This window comes from Etheostoma cragini, chromosome 1, assembly GCF_013103735.1.
Source record: "Etheostoma cragini isolate CJK2018 chromosome 1, CSU_Ecrag_1.0, whole genome shotgun sequence".
In the NCBI taxonomy this organism is placed as follows: domain Eukaryota; kingdom Metazoa; phylum Chordata; class Actinopteri; order Perciformes; family Percidae; genus Etheostoma; species Etheostoma cragini.
The window spans coordinates 33,890,869-33,897,331 of record NC_048407.1 but is presented as its reverse complement, the minus strand read 5'-3'; positions in this window follow the sequence as shown (position 1 = coordinate 33,897,331).

Here is a 6,463-nt window from a genome sequence, read left to right as displayed (position 1 = left end):
CTTCCCCGAGGCCTCCTCCCAGCAGGACGTCCCTCCACCTAGTCCTGGGACTTCCCCAAGGCCTCCTCCCAGCAGGACGTCCCTCCACCTAGTCCTGGGTCTTCCCCAAGGCCTCCTCCCAGCCTGAATGAATGAATGAATTAATGTAAATGGACAGTTGTCCAATTGATTGCACATTTTTTTAATACCAGATTGCTCTATTGTCCTTCATAGACGAATGAAGTGACTCAGTGTAAAGATGGAGATGATGACACAGATGTCGCCTGGGTAACAAACCAATCAGCTCCCTGATAATAAAGAGTGTAATCGGTCTGATGAGACGTACTCTGTTTCTGAGGGTAGACCCTGAGACACGGCTGTAGTCACTTTTCTTTCGTGTCTCTTCTCCATTTTCTCCCTGATGGTCTCAGTAAAACGTCATTACTTTTAAAGAAACCGCAGAGCTTATCAACCCTTTCGCCATCTTCTAATATGTTTATCCGGCTTCCTGGAGTTTTTATAGCAGCTTTGTGCGGCTCAGATTGATCTCACATAAAATGTTCTTATCGGGCTGCACACACAACGCTGCTGAAATAATAAGAAATGTTGAACACTATAGCTGTCAAGGTTATCTCGCTGCAAACACGGTGCACTTTCTCCAGCATGGGTAAATAAAATGAAACACACACACACAGTAAAAGTGTGAAGTACAAAGTGAGGTGAAGTTCAGAGGAAATAGGGTGAAGAGGACAGTACATACACATAAATACTTGGACTCACATAAATACCTGGACTTGAACTCGCTTATCAAGGATCGGGTCACTGGAGGGCAGCAGCTCCAGCAGGGGACCTCAAACTGCCCTTTCCCGAGCCACATTAACCAGCTCCGACTGGGCGATCCCGAGGTGTTCCTAGGCCAGGCTGGAGATATAATCCCTCCTCCTAGTCCTGCGTCTTCCCCGAGGCCTCCTCCCAGCTGCACGTCCCTCCACCTAGTCCTGGGCCTTCCCAGAGGCCTCCTCCCAGCTGCACGTCCCTCCACCTAGTCCTGGGTCTTCCCCGAGGCCTCCTCCCAGCTGCACGTCCTTCCACGTAGTCCTGGGTCTTCCCCAAGGCCTCCTCCCAGCTGGACGTCCCTCCACCTAATTCAATTCAATTCAATTTGATTTATAGTATCAATTCATAACAATAGTTATCTCAAGACATTTTACAGATAGAGGAGGTCTAGACCACACTGCAGAATTTACAAGGACCCAACTGGTCTAGTAGTTTCCTCCAGAGCAAGCAACGGGGCCACAGTGGAGAGGAAAAACTTCCTCTTAGGCGGAAACCTCGAACAGACCCAGGAGCAGACCCAGACTCTTGGTAGGCGGTGTCTGAGGGGCCGGTTTACTGGTTAGAATGAAGAGTGGAAATAACAAAAATAGAAAGTCCAGTCCTGTTCTTCCCCAAGGCCTACTCCCAGCTGGACGTCCCTCCCTATTTTCCTGGATCTGGCTTGTCTCCCTGTTCCTTACCTGAGACTCTACACTTCACTGTCCCTGGTCTCCCTGGTCCTTACCTGAGACTCTACACCTGACGGTCATTGGTCTCCCTGGTCCTTACCTGAGACTGTACACCTGACTTTTCCTGGTCTCCCTGGCTCCTTACCTGAGACTCTGCACCTGACTTTCCCTGGTCTCCCTGGCTCCTTACCTGAGACTCTACACCTGGCTGGTCTCCCTGGCTCCTTACCTGAGACTCTACACCTGAGTTTTCCTGGCCTACCTGGTCCTTCCCAAGACTCTGCACCTGACTGTCCTTGGTCTCCCTGTTCCTTACCCGAGACTCTCCCCCTGACTGTCCCTGGTCTCCCTGGTCCTTACCTGAGACTCCACACCTGACTGTCCCTGGTCTCCCTGGTCCTCAGTTCTTTCTGTCTCCTTTACCTGTAACATAGTGATGTTAGTATTTCCATAAGCACCCATTCTTATAAAGACATTACCAAATAATCTTGACATGAGGACTTATTAAACTTACTCGGCATTTTGGTGTTGTGAAAAAGGATCTTATGTCGGTTTTTCTTGTCTCTGTCATTATATCGTTGGATGTCTAAATTATGAGATAGATAACTAGATTCACCATGCCGTCATATTATAATTTGATTCAATTTTTTATTTAATAGGCTTGCGTCCCTGCAGCAAATCCACTGATCTGCAACCCATGATCCTCCCTTCCTCCCTGATAATTGAAAGTGGAAAGTTGAGAGTTTGAATTCGATCTTTTCTCTCTTGATAAGAGCACCATGTTGCCAGGCGCCATCGACCATCGTCTCCCGAGGTCCTCTGCTCTGCCCAAAGCTAAAAAGGCGGTAATTACATCCGCCGCATGGGAATCCAGAGCCACACGGCCTAAACAAGGAGTCGATAAGTGCTGCGGCTTTTAAACAACAATGAATACCAAAGGTAGAGCAGAGCATCTGAATATTACCGAGAGGTAGAGAGGGAGAACTTTTGGTCTTTATTTAGCCATTAATGGCAGAGGTGAGCGTTCGATGGAGAGAAATAATGAGGTGGATCGATGTCCACTGAGCTGCAGCCCTGCCCGCCCCACTTCCCATTACACTGATGCCTCAGGGTACAATAATCTGCTGCCTAAGTAAGAGCGTAACTGGAAATAACATTCAAGAAAGGAGGAGCTGCAGAGTTGGGAAGGACTATTGATCATAAATGTTGTCATAAATTTGTTTTAAAAGATCGAAGGGTGCGCTTGGAATTAGAGAGGCTGGTTCTCTGCAGTTGTTTTATTTTTGCAGTTTTTCTCTTTTCCAGCAACATGTTATGTTTGTGCCATTCATCCACTCACAGTGCAATGTTGGGGGAGCACATTATCTTTTTGTTAAAGAGTGAGATCCTTTTTGCCTAACCAGACACAGCTCCTAAATCACCATTGCAGAACCCACCAGACTCCATGTAAATAATCACTACTTTTAGTGTGTATAGAGCAGCATATCTCCACCAGACTCCATGTAAATAATCACTACTTTTAGCGTGTATAGAGCAGCATATCTCCACCAGACTCCATGTAAATAATCACTACTTTTAGAGTGTATAGAGCAGCATTTCTCCACCAGACTCCATGTAAATAATCACAACTTTTAGCGTGTATAGAGCAGCATTTCTCCACCAGACTTCATGTTAATAATCACTACTTTTAGCGTGTATAGAGCAGCATATCTCCACATGTAAATGGGTGAATTAAGAATGTCACAGTGGAAAGATGAACCAAGACGGCCTTTGGTGCCTAGGTTGCCTAGTAGTAGAGTGCTTATGTATAGAGGCTCCTCCTGTTACAAAAACAAAGGCCTAAATGCCAAAATGAATAAATAAACACAGCACTTTTAGTGGACGTGAACTGCATCTGAACCTTTGCCCATCAATGTTACATTGCCGCTTTTTCAGAGATTATTGTTCCCATCATAAACTTAGATATGTAAACATGGGAAAAGAGGGTCCAGGTTGAAAAAAATACAGAAGTTAAACTTAAAAAAAAGCATATTGTGGAGTTATAAGACTGAATGTCTTTATAGTATTTGCTATATATCAAATCCTAGGTTCTCTCCATGCATATTTAGTCATCTAGTATGAGGTAATAATGAAAACTTTGAACAGCTCGTGGGGCTATAGATGAAATTTTAAGTAGGAATGAACCCAATGGTTGTTGAGATATTTCAGACTGACAGAGAGACGCTGTGGTCTCTGGAGCTGTGCCTCCAACACGGCTGGAAGTGAAGCTACAAGGACACAGTTGATCCGTGAAAATCAAACCTCTTGCAGTCTTAAAACCACACACAGACACACACACACACACACACACACACACACACACACACACATACACACACACACACACACACACAGCCCCAGGGTTATATAAAATGTTTGCACCAGTCTGTTCCCTCTCACACACACTCCAAATGAAAAGTGTCCTGCAGAATATAAAAGTAACTCATCACCGCTATCATCTGTACTTTATCTGCTGCTGAGTGTGCTCACACCACTTCCTGTTACACTCTTGACTCCTCAAGTGGAATTACTACCTCTCTCTCTCTCTTTCTCTCTCTCTCTCTCTCTCTCGTTCTCCTGGGTGTAGAGATGCATGAAACACACACGGTGAAATGTGTTTGGTAGCAAATGTGACTCAGGAGTCAGTGTCCCTGTCAGAGTGTTAGTTGCTTGTTTAATTTAATCATTAATTATTGTACTAATTAGGCGATGAGGTATCTGTTAAAGATCAGAAAGTAGAGACGGCAAAAGGAAAGGGTGAGCTTGATGATTTCACCATCGCCATGGCCAGGCTAAGCGCCGGATGGAGCCACGGTGCCGCTGCTGCATGGTCTCAGGAAGGAAGTAGTTTTGGTGGAACGTGTTTACGTTCAGACGTGGTTTTAGTCGTCAACAGAGACTTCGATTGGACAGATAGTCTAGCTAGCGGTCTGGATTCACCCTGCAGGACCAGGTTACCATAGTCCTCAGGAATCCGCCGCAGGTTAGAGCGCCGACACAGAGACAGAGGACGGAGACGGACATCCGAAAAAGCAACAAAGGGCAACAAAAAGGCTCAGAATAGGCGACAAAAATGCGACAAAAAGGATACGACATTTCAACCGATGTTATGTAACTCTGGTTGTCAACAGAATCTCTGATTGAACAGATAGTCTAGCTAGCTGTTTGGATTTACCCTGCAGAGATATGAGGACCAGGTAACCATAGTCCTCAGATTGGACAGATAGTCTAGCTAGCTGTCTGGATTTACCCTGCAGAGACCTGAGGACCAGGTAACCATAGTCCTCAGATTGGACAGATAGTCTAGCTAGCTGTCTGGATTTACCCTGCAGAGACCTGAGGACCAGGCAACCATAGTCCTCAGATTGGACAGATAGTCTAGCTAGCTGTCTGGATTTACCCTGCAGAGATCTGAGGACTATGGTTACCACCAACACAGAAAAAGCAGAAATAACGGATACCTGGTCGTAATAAGTGAAATCCGTCGAAATATCCATCGGGAACGAATCAGTCCGGGAAGTGGAAGGCCGTGGAAACAGACCGTAGTGTGGGTGACAAGACTAAAGGATGCACAGCTTTCATTCAGGATAATGTTTGAAAACTGTTTAAAATATGGTTTCTCCTAGAATAGGAAGTCAAATTTGTGCCAATTGGCATTTATCTGAACAGCAGCAGGGACATGTTGGCTCTTCTCCTCTCATAACCTGTTGTCAGCATTAGAGGACAGCGGGACACACAGAGAGCTTTCCGCTTGTTGAAAAATGTCCAAAACACTGACTGCTAGTGACGCTCATGGGCTGAGTAGAAATAATGAGAACATCTGGTCCAGTTATTTCCCCCAATTTACAAGTGAATGAGACATGGCGGCAGCTCGGCTGTCGCTGCGCCCACATGACCGCTCCCAGGCTGAACCGCCCCCCCCCGAGAATCTGCCATCACCACAGCAAATAAATGTTAGTCTTGTTTCATAGGAGACATGTGTGGTTTGTGAGAATCTGCTCTCTTATGAACGAGGTTGTCATGTCCGATATTAGGTTGGCAAAACATACCCTTCAAAAAAGTGTCACATTAGGGGATAACTCATCTTATAATGGGAGTGACACAGAGACAGGGACCCGAGTTATGTCTCCTTTAGCATCATATAACACGCTTGGTTGTCTCCTTTAGCGTGATATAACACGCTTGGTTGTCTCCTTTAGCGTCATATAACACGCTTGGTCGTCTCCTTTAGCATCATATAACACGCTTGGTCGTCTCCTTTAGTGTCATGTAACACGCTTGGTCGTCTCCTTTAGCGTCACGTAACACGCTTGGTTGTCTCCTTTAGCGTCATATAACACGCTTGGTTGTCTCCTTTAGCATCATATAACACGCTTGGTCGTCTCCTTTAGCATCATATAACATGCTTGGTCGTCTCCTTTAGCGTCACGTAACACGCTTGGTTGTCTCCTTTAGCGTCATATAACACGCTTGGTCGTCTCCTTTAGCATCATATAACATGCTTGGTCGTCTCCTTTAGCGTCATATAACACGCTTGGTTGTCTCCTTTAGCATCATATAACATGCTTGGTTGTCTCCTTTAGCGTCACGTAACATGCTTGGTCGTTTCCTTCAGCATCATATAACACACTTGGTCGTCTCCTTTAGCAACATATAACACGCTCGGTCGTCTCCTTTAGCATCATATAACACGCTCGGTCGTCTCCTTTATCGTCATATAACACGCTTGGTCGTCTCCTTTATCGTCATATAACACGCTCGGTCGTCTCCTTTAGCATCATATAACATGCTTGGTTGTCTCCTTTAGCGTCATATAACATGCTTGGTTGTCTCCTTTAGCGTCATATAACATGCTTGGTCCCACAGCCCTAACCCCAAATTGGGAGAAGGGGAATAAAATCTGATAGAAACATTTATGAAAAATTAAATGTTGGAACCTG